The sequence below is a fragment of the Bidens hawaiensis genome, unplaced genomic scaffold, assembly GCF_021521415.1.
Source record: "Bidens hawaiensis isolate Kalapana, Puna unplaced genomic scaffold, B.hawaiensis_p1.1 tig00066106_1, whole genome shotgun sequence".
In the NCBI taxonomy this organism is placed as follows: domain Eukaryota; kingdom Viridiplantae; phylum Streptophyta; class Magnoliopsida; order Asterales; family Asteraceae; genus Bidens; species Bidens hawaiensis.
This window is the reverse complement of record NW_027501766.1, coordinates 43,856-58,453: the sequence shown is the minus strand read 5'-3', so window position 1 is coordinate 58,453 and position 14,598 is coordinate 43,856. Positions and strand designations below refer to the sequence as shown.

Below are 14,598 nucleotides of genomic sequence, written 5' to 3'. Positions count from 1 at the left end.
AAAAAAATTATGAAAGTTGGTTAAAGTGTATAAAAAATCAAGCATGTTCTCGATAATCATTGGAGTTTTTGGGCCAAATGCAAAGAAAAATGTTTGGGCCTTAAGTGAAAAGGTTTTTTGTTATTGGATTTCAACAATAAAAATTTTAAATGGGTTTATTGGGTTATGGTTTAGATTGTGCAATTTTTATTTTTATTTTTTACTTTTTTTTTTTAAATAAAAGCATACTTAAAAAATAATTGGGTATAATCATTTTTCAAATATTTCAAGCCTACCGAGGTGATCGGGCTAAGAGCCATGGTGTCCCCAAATTAATTTCTTCTCAACAATTTTACTTTATGCGAAAATATGATTAACTAACACAAAAAACAACTTTCTATCAGTGAGTATATGTAACTTATCATATATCATACATTCTTTGTTACGCATTAATGATCCAAGTTCATTTCGTCTCATGCACTTTTTTAGATCGGCTAACACATTCATCCACTAATCCTAGTCCTAGCTAGATCTAAAGCTTCATGTATTACAAGACTAGAAACCTTAACCATATGACGAGAAAAATCACTATTTCCACAAAACATCAGGATGTATAAATGAAATGGAAAGACATTATTTAAATAGCAAAAAACAATTCAAGATTTAGATATTAACACCTTACTTATACTAGGATCTTTAATTGACCACAACACAAAACATAAAAAGTTAATAATAAAATGCACAACATTCTTTTGTTTTAATAAAGTAGTACAAGAATTAATATATGCTTCATATATGGTGTCAATATGCATGTTACAAAAAAATCTTCACTGTTAACTTCAAAAAACTAGAAAATAATGCAATTCATCATAATACACAATTGAAGATCAACATAGAGATTGACTATTAATATGCATAGGTCTTCTCTTCTTGTCTGCAGCAACAAACCTTCAGTTTGGCACCAACACTAGAAACTCGTGCTCCTTGATTTCGGTTTACAGGTATTTGACCATTCCTCGACCCTCCGCACTAAGCGTAGTAGCTTGAAGTTGCTTCCTTTTTTGTGTTTTTAACTGTTGCAGCTTCTTGTTCAGCTGTCATCACAGACAAAGATATTATTATACTATGCACATTAATAATATATATTATAGTCATTACTAATGATGTAATTTATTGAATCAGTATAAAGTATAAACCTTGAGTCGATGCTGCTGATTGTGCGCAGCCTGTTTAGCCTGGGCTCTAACTTCATCTGGATCAATCTTTGATTGCGGACGCACCATAAAATCAAGTGGCACGGCTTCGAGCCTCGGTACATGAAATGAATTTCCAGCCTTTGCTTTTCTGCAGTTACATCCAAATAATCAGAAACAGGGAACAAGTGCAAGCCATGTGTAGCAACTATAATATGTATTAGAAATAAAATAACTTACTGAGAATATTCAGCCAAATCCAAGTCATAATCTGTAAACTGCATCCCTATAGCTTTATTCATAGGCCTGGTGAGTATTAAAAAACATATCAGTAAACTTACAATAAACATAAATTAATTTGAATCTTGATTCTGTTAACAATATTTTTATGCATACTTTTTCATTGATGGCCGCGGGCGAATGAGGATTCTGTCATCCTCGAGGTTCTTCAGGTCTTCAATCTTGTGCTTATATTAAATAACGGTCGACTCTGTACTTATACTTACCCATTTGTAAATCAACTCTCTAGCAAGCTTTCTATTGGATGGGGTCTCTTCATCAAATTTTGACAAGAACATAACAGCCTGATTAAAGACAATAATAATATATAAGTTATGTTTAGCCATACCACCAAAAAGGAAAAAATAACTGGTACCAAAAAAGAATAATAATAATAATAATAATAATAATAATAATAATAATAAGACTAACCTTTCCTATTCCACTGTTCTTCAACTGTTCTCTTCTATCATACTGCTCTAAATCAATTGGGAACTGCATGATAAAATCAAAAAAAGTATTTGATTACACGAACATATATAAAAGCGTATAATAATTAACCGTTACTTAGATAAATCATGGTTATATATTTATAGCATACCTCGGTTAGGATGTTTAATATTGCCGAACGAATGTTAATATTGGGCAAGCTTCCATCCGGGAGGACTTCAAGCCATTTTCTCAAAAGAGTTAGAATTCCATGATCCAAGAACTCAAGTTGAAGTGGTTTCCTGCATTATATATATATAGCAAATTAAATAAGCACATTATAATGAAACATTTAAGACTTATATATGCAAATAAAACATATATAACTTACTTGGATAGTACTTGAACTAGAAAAGGAAGCTTGATGAGTTTGTTAATTGCTGGCTTTGACTGCCTATTTAGATTTGCATCTTCTTCTGCTACGAGTTCAAGTTCAGCCATCACATTTTCAACAAGCAGTGCAATCTCCATACTACTTTTCACCGCTTTCTTCATTTTCTTGCACATCTTGAAAAGATCATTGATTTCGTTATCTTCTTCTTCTTCTTCTTCAACATAACAGTCTACTGGATCGACACCACTGTCGTCTATGAAGTTATCATCATCCTGCATATCAAAAACTTACAATGTTATCATCATAAAATAGCAACCTAATTATTTGAAATAAAAACAAAATAAATGTGATCAATGTAATGTTATATATATACCATTAAATTGCCTCCAACAACAGCATCCCACATCTCCTTCAATTCTGCAGTATCGCCGCTCCGTTTATTATTATTATTATTATTCTTGGACCGGCCGCTCTTCTTGGGACCGTCACCACCGGAAAGCCTCTTCCTCTTTCCACTGCCTCCACTATCTGAATTGCCGGTGCTCTTCTTGATCAACCTAATTTTAGTACAAGTCTTGGCTTTTGAATCGGATTCGTTAAAAACCACAGGCGTCAAGGGTTCTTGAACATGACTTTGCCAGTACTTTTCAATTCATCTTCAATATTATTATTATTGTCATTGAGAGGGAGTTGATGATGATTAATGTTGTTGTTGTTGTTATCCATCAACGGCTCACGAAACCTAAAAGTTTAACAAAATATTTAACACGGTTAGTTAATGCCGCACTTTGATCATCAAATAATATAATCTAACCCTAGAATTAACACCGTAAAACAAGAAACCAGGAACTTACAGGTAGTTATCGTAACCCATAGCTAGCGCAAGACTCGATTTTGAGATTAATACAAAGAGAGAATTGTATGTAGAATGTAGACGAATGAATAAACTAAAGCTAATAGGTGGTACTGGTGTATATATATATATATATATATATATATATAGGAAGGAAGGGGTAATTTGGGTAATGGTTGCGTAAAGGTGGCGGTGAATACTACCAAAAATCAAATATTTAAATTTTAAGTTATAATAAAATCCCAAGTTTATACTTATAACGTTATTATTTTGTGGTTCCGTTAATGATTATTAATAGTCATGGATATTTATTGATCTTCTTTCCTAATTTATATATTGAAACGACCCTTCATTATTTATACTCTTATGTTTGCAACAAAATTGGTGATTGGATTTAGCGTTTTTCAAAATGTATCTTAGACTAATAATTTCTAATCACACCATAATTTAATGTTGTGGCGTTGGAATGAGTTAAAATTCCGCCACTATCACCCTAAACAAACAAACTCTGTCTTACGTAAAGTTGTCAGAGTACAATTAACCTCTAGATTTAAAATCAATGCTTATATTTTTTTGGTGGTGGTGCTTCTAGAGATTCCGAAGAAGTAAGGGTTCACAAAAAGAAAGGAGAAGTTGATCCAAATAGTACTGTTGGTTACTTTGTAAATAATATAGAAGACAAGAAATGAAATAATTTTATAAAACTCTTTCAATTGGCAGGAGAAATCAAAGCAAGTTCATTCTTGTGCTTGCTCATAGAGAAACGTTTGAAAATGGATCGACAAAGTTGGTGAGGCTTTAATATTGAGAAAACAATTGAAGAAACGTGGATCGGCTCACTGGGAGACGATCGACTTTCCTCGGGTATGATTATGCTATTTCACCGATGGTTCTCCGGAGACTGAATTCTTCCACCTACAAAATGAACAGCACCGTAAACTCACCCCTCAGAAAGGGACAGAGGGGTCCTCTTTGGGGTAACCCTCCGGTGTGAGAATAAGAGATTGTAGGAGAAGATAATAATAATCTGAGTGTGAGTAAGGAATTGGAATGTATTTTCTAGCTTGTTCTTGCTTACTGTTGCTTAGTATTGCTTAGTATTGCTTCACTCTCCTTGTGGAGGTGGTGTGGTATTTATAGTGCTAGGGTTTCCAATGATTGGGCTCAGATCCCATTAGGGCCTTTTTGGCCTCCTCCTGTTGCTTTGCGCCACGTGTCCTTGGGACACCTGGTGCTTTTTCATTGATTATTCTCTGACCCAGGTATTTCACCTGACCCATGTGCAATCACGTGGTAGCACATGGGTTTTGCTGAGTTGTCCACCTTTCATTGGCAGCTGTCAACATCAGCATATTCTTATTCCTTAAAAGGATACCTTCTGGAAGGTTGTCTGACGTGCACAATCAAGGTTGTCCTTATCCTGATTTGGATAAGGACGGGGTTGATTATGTGCATGTGTGATATGCGCCTATCCTGAGGAAGCGCGAGGTCTTCTCTTTATTCTCACGCGCAGATGTTTCATGCGCAGATGTGATATGCACAAGCATATGTAATATGCGCCACGCGCGGATGCGCCACGCGCGGATGTGATATGCGTGAGCATGTATGATGCGTGAGCATGTGATATGCGCCACGCGCGGATGCGCCACGCGCAGATGTGATATGCGTGAGCATATATGGTGCGTGAGCATATGTGATGCATGAGCATATGTGATATGCGTGAGCATATGTGATATGCGCCATGCGCATAGGTTTTGGCTTTGTGCCTTCATAATATCTTGATTTCAAGCCTCTTGTCTATATCTTGTGGGTTGACCCGCCCCGCTCGATGTTAAGGCGGGTACATACCTCTTCAACAATGACGTAATAAGTTGAGGAAACAGTTGAAAACCCCTGTATTTTTTGTATTTTCTTTCCTTTGATATACTTTGGGCCCTTGTTACTTACTTAGAGTATCCCCCCCTCCCCCCTTCTTTTTATTTAGAGTTGCATGGCTTTAAAAAAATATTAGTTGCATCTGGTGTCATTTAATTACGGTTGATCATCATAAATGCCATTGTCATTTAATCCAGTGTTTATTAGAAACAAACCAACTACCTTTATTTATTTCTTACATCATCTACAAATTTGCAATATCCACTAGTAGAAAACCGAACTTTTGACGCGGTTGGGTTTCTTTTTTTGATGCGGTGCTATTTTAAAACCGCGTCTAAAAATGTCTTTCTCATTAAAATTGTTAATCAGGTGCCAACAAACTGCGTTTGAAGGTTTATAATTGCGTCAAAAGGTTGAGATTATAACTTTAGCAGCGGTTTTTAACAACCGCGTCTATAACTATGATTTTTTATTCCTTACTCAGTCCATAACCCTAACCCTAACCCTAACCCTAACCCTAACCCTAACCCTAACCTGTTAGATAGATGAGTTTAGATTATAACTTTAGATCTATCAGTTTTCCTTTATCATCTCATAACCTGAACCCTCTTTAAAATCCCACCATATCACCTTCATTCACTACTTTAGGAGCAATTTTGAAGAACATTTACTTCCTCATCTGCGTTTCCCCTCATTTCTTAATTTTGGGTTAACCTAATTTTGCTTTGATTCTCCCAAATCGGTTTTAGGGTTTTTGATTTTGCCCAATGTAATCTTATGTAATTGATATGAATTTGGAAGTTCATTATCATTATATTGTGACTGGATTTGTCACAAAGTTCATTAAGTTCCGATGATTATTGAATAGGCTACTATGATGATTATTGATGGTTAGATTTTTCTAGTTAAATTGTTCATTCAAACGTCAGTTGTACATATCAAAGGTGGATTTTGTTATATTTGTTTATGGTCTTAATCGCAGGTTCTTATTGTGTTGCATAAAGGTGAGTTTTGAAGAGGCACGCCACCTGCTCGATAAAATGCTTGAACCAAACTGACTTTTATTTCACGCGATTAACCAGTCTTCCGTAAGTTATTTTTTAATGGTACTTGTGATCTGCTCATTTGCATATTCCTTTATGCAAACCCAATCTATATACATATATAATTATGATGTTTTTTTAGTAACATATTTTTGAATTAATTAGACATACTTTTATAAGGATGTTGATTTTCTTTGGTCTTCAAGTGATCAACTCTATGCAACACTACAGTATTACATTGTAAGTGACCAATAACTCATTATGTAATTCTTTTAGACATCAAAAGTGAAGTATATATATCTGTTTACTAAGCTTCACTTGGGATGCATTGTCTATAGTAAAATTGTCATGACATAAATTTTGATTTCAAAATTTTGCAAGGGTCGTATATTTTAGAGGAACATATAATCAGAATATGTTAAAGCAACTATTGACAGAAGGGTCAACAAATACATAAACCAAATGTATCCATTCATTACCAGGTTCTAATGGGTGATATTTGGGAGCTTATGCCTATATTTTGCTGGTTATTACTAGATAAATTATTAATTAGTATAAAAGAGAAGTTTGGTGCCACAAAATGTTTTAGTTATGTTACTCAGCACAACGAATACAGATAAATTATTAATTAGCTGTTGGCCCGGTGGCTGACTTATCAGCATAAGCGCATCTACCGGCTTTCTGCCCTGGTTCGACTCTTTCATACTAGCCAATTAAAGTGATTTTTTTAATTGCTGAGTTTCTCTCGATAGAATTCCTGTTCAAGTCTCTATATCACAATTAAACCTAAATTAAGTATAATCTATATATTTAAATCTGGTGAATAAAAACTTCAATACTGTATTGGTTTTTGTAGGTTTTGGTTCTAACAGATTTTTTTCAACGTTCCTTAGTCTCCACCATCTAACGCGTTGTTTTCAGATTTAACCAATAAGGCTGTGTATTTTTGGTTATTGAGCAGATGGGAAAATCAAAGGACTTCTACAATTCTTCATGACCATACCTTCGTAACCGGCGTCGTACGACTCATACCAAGGTAATTTTACAGCAACAGAAACTTTTGTATCCGTAAAATTTTTATATCCTATAACCGCTACCACTACTGCATGTCAATCTTACCTAGCCTTTATATATATATATCATAAAAATAGTTTATCTAAAGCATAAATCTGAAATATAAGCAAACCAAAAGCGCCAAAATCCTTACACTAACCGTATCATTGTTAGGATCGGAGTCACACACAAACACGAATACAATAGTAAAACCGAAAGAATAAACGAAAGAGACACAAGGATTTAAGTGGTTCGGTCACGGTGTATGACCTACGTCCATTGTCGGTAACTAGGGTTTTCTTATTATTGAGTGATACAAACTTACAAGTACAGGAGAGAATATATAGACTAGACAAATTAGGGTTTAACCCTTTAACTAAACTGGGCCTGATTAGAGCTTTGGGCTTGGCCAAAACCCAAACAGCTTAATCTCCTAATTCTGTCTATTCGTCTAAACCGGACCCGACCCATGATGGATCGGAGACCATAACATAACAATCTCCCACTTGGGCTTCGAGACATCTTCTCTAAACCACCGCTTGGATGCGTCAAACATTTCAACCTGCTCCCATTTGGAGACGTAAAATGTCTTCACCTGCTTTGCCTTGTACATGTAAAATAAAACCCATCTGGTTTTGCACCTCCTAGTTACCCTTCGCCTTCTCAACATTATTCCTGAAGGCCTGCTGAAGCTCTGACAGCTTCAGCTTATCCAGCATCACCGGCTTGGTGAACATATCTGCTGGATTCTTAGCACCTGAGATATTTTTCAAACTGAAAACACCATCACTGATCAAATCTCTGACAAAGTGATATCTCCTCCCGATGTGCTTAGTCTTCGAATGATAGACTGGATTCTTCGCAAGTTTCACTGCACTCTCATTGTCACAATATAAGAAGAACTCTGCCTGTTTCTTTCCCAACTCTTCAAGAAAAGTTCTCAACCATACTAATTCTTTACTTGCTTCGGCTGCTGCCATATATTCTGCCTCAGTGGTTGATAAAGCAACACTTTTCTGAAGTCTGGACATCCAACATACTGCTGTTCCCCCAACTGTGAAAACATAACCAGTAGTGCTTTTAAACGTCTTCTTACATCCACCCAGATCAGCATCTGAATAACCCCTGAGAATTGTATCCTTCCCCTTAAAACATAACCCCAAACTGGAAGTACCCTTTAAGTATCTGAGTAACCATTTCACCGCTTCCCAATGTTCCTTTCCCGGATCCGACATAAAACGACTAACTACCTCGACAGCATGAGCAATGTCTGGCCGTGTACAAACCATGGAGTACATGAGACTGCCAACAGCAGATGCATACGGAACTTTAGCCATCTCTGTTCTTTCTTCCTCTGTTCTGGGAGACTGGTCTTTGGTAAGTTTGAAATGACTTCCCAAAGGTGTGTTTCTCGGTTTAGTCTTCTCATCATTCATCCTGAATCTTTCTAACACTTTCCCTATGTATTTCTCTTGGGATAGTGTTATGGAGCCATCTTTCTTTCTGGATATACTCATCCCCAAAATCTGTTTGGCTGGACCAAGATCTTTCATCTCAAATTCATCAGACAACTGTTTCTTCAACTTGCGAATCTCCTTCATATCAGATCCTGCAATTAACATATCATCTACATAAAGAAGTAGAATGATATATGAGCCTTTAAACTTCTTTAAGTAGCAGCAATGGTCGGCCTCGCATTTCTTGTACCCAGTTCTCACCATAAAATCATCAAACTTTAGGTACCATTGCCTAGGTGCCTGCTTCAGACCATACAAGCTTTTCTTCAATTTGCAGACCCATTTTTCTTTCCCGGCAACCTGAAATCCCTCAGGTTGTGCCATATAGATCTCCTCGTCAAGATCACCATGTAAAAATGCTGTCTTAACATCTAATTGCTCTAGATGTAAATTTTCTGCAGCAACAATACTTAAGATCAATCTGATGGTGGTCATCTTCACAACTGGAGAGAATATTTCATTATAATCAATTTCCTTCTTTTGCTGGAAACCCTTGACCACTAAACGAGCTTTGTATCGTTTAGACCCATCATGTTCTTCCTTGACTCTATAGACCCATTTATTCTGTAGAACTCTTTTATCTGGTGGAAACTTGGTTAAAACCCATGTCTGGTTTTTACTCAAAGAGTTCATCTCCTCCTTCATAGCATGCTCTCACTGGAGCGAATCTTTCAACTTAAGTGCTTCATAATAACTCTCTGGCTCACCATTTTCAGTTAAAAAGAGATAATTAACTGAAGGTTTGTAACGTACCGGCTGTTTAGAAACTCTGGTGGACCTCCTAACCCAGTGCTGAGGCGGGTCAGGTTCTTGTGGAGACTGTTCATCCTCAGACTCTGAACTCCCACTGTCAGAGACTCCCTCTGACTCTTTATTTCCACCAATATCATCATCTTCAAATTCAGGAACTGTGGTTTCTTCAGTTTCTGTCTCGGGTTCGGTAGCTGACTCAACTGTCTTTTTCTGAGCATCAATTTCATATTCAACCTGCTCTTTCTGAACCCTTGATTTTGAAGTGTTTCTATCTTTGTATAACTCAGCCTCATTAAAAGTTGCATGCTTGCTTCTGACTACTTTTCTGCTTTCTAAATCCCAAAGCCTGTAGCCCATTTCGTTTGACCCATATCCAATGAAAACATATTTTTTAGCTTTAGCATCAAGCTTGTCACTTTTCACTAGATCATAAGCGCTACACCCAAAGACTTTCAAATACTTATAATCTGCAACTTTACCTTTCCACTCTTCTTCTGGTGTCTTGAAACCCAGCGGTACTGACAATCCCCGGTTAATTAAATAAGCTGCAGTGTTAATTGCATCTGCCCAGAACGTCTTTGGAAGCCCGGCATTAAGTCTCATACTTCTTGCCCTTTCATTTAACGTCCTGTTCATTCGTTCTGCCACTCCATTTTGTTGAGGAGTGCCAGGGACTGTAAAGATCATCCGAATACCGTACTCTTCACAATAATCACGGAATTCTTTGCTAACGTATTCACCACCGTTATCCGACTTCAAGCATTTCACCTTCAAATCAGTTTCCAATTCAACAGCAGTTTTCCATTTCTTAAAAGTATCAAAAACATCAGATTTATTTTTAAGAAAGTAAACCCATACCTTGCGTGTCGAATCATCAATGAAGGTGACATAATAGTGCGATCCTCCCAAAGAAGAGACTGAAGTTGGTCCATAGACATCAGAGTGAATAAGCTCCAATTTCTGAGCTTTCGGTTGTTTTCCGGTCTTCACAAAAGATACTTTCTTCTTTTTACCGAAAACACATGGTTCACAAAATTCAGATTCAACCTTCTTTAGTTCTGGAATTTTTCCTCTAGCAACGAGCATTTTCATCCCTTTTTCACTCATGTGGCCGAGTCGTTGGTGCCACAAACTAGACTGACTCGGTCCACTGGTCACTGCATTTACTCCATCAGCTGGAATTTCAACCATGTATAAAGTGCCCTTCTTTTTACCTCTGGCGATCACAAGATTCTCTTTCACAACTTTCCATTGACCCCCACCAAACATAACATCATATCCTTGGTCATCTAACTGCCCAACAGAAATTAGCTTTCTTCTAAGGCTAGGAACGACCCGAACATCCTTTAGAGTCCATGAGGTGCCCAATGAAGTTTTTAGTTCAATATCCCCCATCCCCGTGATATCAACAGCATGATTATTAGCCAAACGAACTTTACCAAAATTACCTGTTCGGAGATTCTTCATCTTCTTCGTGCTATAAGTGGCATGAAAAGATGCACCAGAATCCATAATCCATGAATCTGTTGATTCTTCAACACAGCAGATAAGAGTCTCTTCTGAACCTTCTGAATCATCTGAACCGGTGGCCAGATTAACTTCCTTCTTAGATTCTTTCTTTTCTTTTGAAATTGAGAGGTTAGGGCATTGGTTTTTGAAATGCCCCATTTCTTTGCAATTCCAACACTCAATGTCTTTTCTGGGCTTTGACTGACTTCTTCTTCTAGACTTTGACCTACCCCTGCCATTACCTTTCTCTCTTCTCCTACCTCTCCCTTCGGTGCTCAATATAGAACTAGATGTCTCACCAGAATTCCTTCTTCTTATGTCCTCCCCTAAAATCAAATCCCGGACTCCTTCAAAAGTAAGCTTAGTATTCCCAGAAGAACTACTAACTGCAGTAACAGTCCCTGACCAACTTTCGGGTAACGAGGATAACACGAGTAATGCTTGAACTTCATCATCAAACTTGATATCAACAGAAGACAAACGAGAAATAATAGTGTTGAAGTCATTAACATGAGAGGTAACAGATGCCCCTTCCTTCATTCTGGTGTTAACTAGCTGTCTAATCAGAAATACCTTGTTTGATGCAGAAGGCTTTTCATACATATTTGACAAGGCTTTCATAAGACCATACGTGGTAGTTTCATTTACAATATTGAATGCCACATTCTTAGCTAGTGAGAGTCTAATAACAGCTATGGCTTTTCTGTCAAGTACCTTCCACTCATCATCTTTCATACTTTCCGGTTTCCTCTCTTCTAGTGTTTCCATTAAGTCTTTCTGACATAGCAAATCCTCAATTTGCATTTTCCACCATCCAAAATCCTGACCATCAAACTTCTCAATCTTGATCTTTCCGTCCTCAGCCATTATCCAAACTGAGTTTTGATTACAGCAAACAACCAAACTACCCAAGGAATAAAAGGACTGGAAACTGATCAGAAAAAACGAACCAGCAGCTGCGGAACCCTAATCAGCGGCGGCGGGACTGTAGCAGCGGCGCGGTACTGTAGCGGCGGCGCGGTACTGTAGCAGCGGAGCAGCGGCGGCGGAACTGTGTGTATAATCGAGAACCTGGCTCTGATGCCAATTGTTAGGATCGGAGTCACACACAAACACGAATACAATAGTAAAACCGAAAGAATAAACGAAAGAGACACAAGGATTTAAGTGGTTTGGTCACGGTGTATGACCTACGTCCACTGTCGGTAACTAGGGTTTTCTTATTATTGAGTGATACAAACTTACAAGTACAGGAGAGAATATATAGACTAGACAAATTAGGGTTTAACCCTTTAACTAAACTGGGCCTGATTAGAGCTTTGGGCTTGGCCAAAACCCAAACAGCTTAATCTCCTAATTCTGTCTATTCGTCTAAACCGGACCCGACCCATGATGGATCGGAGACCATAACATAACAATCATGTGCTGTCTGCTGAACCCAAATGGGCCACAATATCTAACTATATAAACATTATTCCTAATAATATTACTTTTGTTAAAAATATGGTTGAAAGTCGAAACGTTCTGTGTTGGCTGTTGGCAATGTAAAAAAAGGGCAGTTTATGTTTACAAACAAGTTTTCCTTGCTGCAATATTCAATCCACCTTTTACTACTATAGTATCTAAATCCAGTTTCCGTATTGAATACAACCTTTGAATTACTTTGAACTAACAGTTACTACTTTTACTCCATTTTCTGACATGATCCTCTATTGCATATCCATGCAGGTTTTTGTGTTAGCAACACTCGTAGACGAAACTGTAACAACTGCCTGGCGCAACGCGCCGGATAAAAAACCAGTTAGTTATATATTTAATAATTCTAATGTGATAACTCTTTGTTTGGTTTGAATGTGGTATATAATAACAGGTAAAATGACTTGAATGAAGAAATAGAAAGAATAGAGAATAGAAAACAAGCTTAAGATCTTATGATGATTGAGGAGAATAGGATTGAAAATATGGCCTCACTCGTGAGCAAATATCGTTAACTTACTTGAGAACATCATGCTGCAACTTTTTACAAGCTTAGGCATTCGCTGAATTGAGTATTTGTACTCTCGATTTGTATATAGATGCATAGATTTTAGTATAGTTTGTAATTGGTTCATTCTTGTAGAAAAATGTATTTTGATGAGCTTATATTGTAAAATTCAAGATTTAATGCATTTTGGTTTATTTTGTGATTTTTGGTGGATTTGTATTGCTAAAATTCTGCAATGAAAAAGATTTGGCAGGCTAAATATGGATTTGGAGCTAAATTGCAATTCATTTTTTTAAATGTCAAATATTCTTTTGACGCGGTTTCAAAAACCGCGTCTAAAGATTATTAATAGAAAATGCCACACCCTTTTTGACGTGGTTTAGTGTGCATTTGACGCGGTTTCCAAAACCGCATCTAAAACCAAGCTAGCTTTTGCCTCACCATTTTTTGACGCGGTCTAAAACCGCGTCTAAAAATCATTTTCACCGCATCAAAAAAGCATTTTTCTACTAGTGATCATATACCATTCAGGGGGAAGCATGCTTGTGTGGACCTTACTAGGGTGTCCCCTCTTGTCGGGCTTATAGGGACACCGGGTTTGTTGCTAGGCAGGCGGTGCTAAAGGCAGAAGCAGGAAAAATTACTAAGCACGAGAAGGCGTGTGCTGAAAATCAACATGTCTTCATCCCTTTCGCTTTTGATACATTTGGGTCTCTCGCTCCCGATGCTGCTACGTTTTTAAAAAGAGTTCAGCGGGTTGTGCACAGTTACTCAACGACGCCGAAGAACAATAACTATGTTTTCAGTAGGAACGGTTTTGCCATTCAAAAGGGGGTGGCGGCGCAGCTTGTTACCCGCTTACCTGCCTCTCTGTTGTAACTGAATCCGTTCGGTAATTTGACCATTTGACTACTTTTGTATCTAAAAAAATATATATATACCATTTGTTTAGTTTTCATAAAATAATTTCAGAATTAAAATATAAATTAATTAGTTCAGAAATGTTTCCCTAAATTATAGGTTTTGTATATTTATCTGAGCATTATTTTAACTTAAACCATGCATTTAGTATAAAATCACTTTTAACGTAAAAGTTATAAATTAGAACAGAACCATCATGATTAAATATAAGTGATTGATCTGGTGGATAACTCTATGAGTTGGTTAATTGAAACAGAAGGTTGTAGGTTCAAATTCGTTTTACGCCACTTTTGTCTAAAAAAGATTATGCAATCTTTAGGATTTCATAAACCAAAACTTTTAAACAAAGATGTAATTATAAACGCCGCTCTCTACCTAATTTCTCCCCTCTCCACCACGATTACACAGGCGCCACACCTCCTTTGTTCGGTAGTTCGGGCATCCGGCTGACCACAGACCATCGTCGCCCACCGTGAGCTCGTGCTTTTCTCCGGTCGCCTTTCTCTAGCCTTGCTAGTTGCTACTCTTCCTCGAATCCTCCAAACGTGACAGCGAGTTCAGATCATTTGTTAACTGTTTAGGTTCATTTGTTAATTGTTAAATTTTATATTATATTTAGCATATTAAACCGGTAGTAATTCATTATTATGTAATGAACTGACCCGAATCGTCGAACCAACCCGGGATTTTTATATCTAAATCCATGAAATTGAAACATTTAAAACTAGTGCGTAACCTGAAAAAAAATTCCAGATCCGCCATGTTTATACAACCCTTATTATCTGTTGCCAAAACTTGATTGATTAGTTATGTATA

The 14,598-nt window shown here is 37.0% G+C and overlaps 1 pseudogene; it reads right to left on the bottom strand.

The window, feature by feature from the left end:
* Positions 1-974: 974 nt before the first annotated feature.
* Positions 975-3,148, bottom strand: LOC143604648 (protein IWS1 homolog 1-like; annotated as a pseudogene).
* Positions 3,149-14,598: the final 11,450 nt, after the last annotated feature.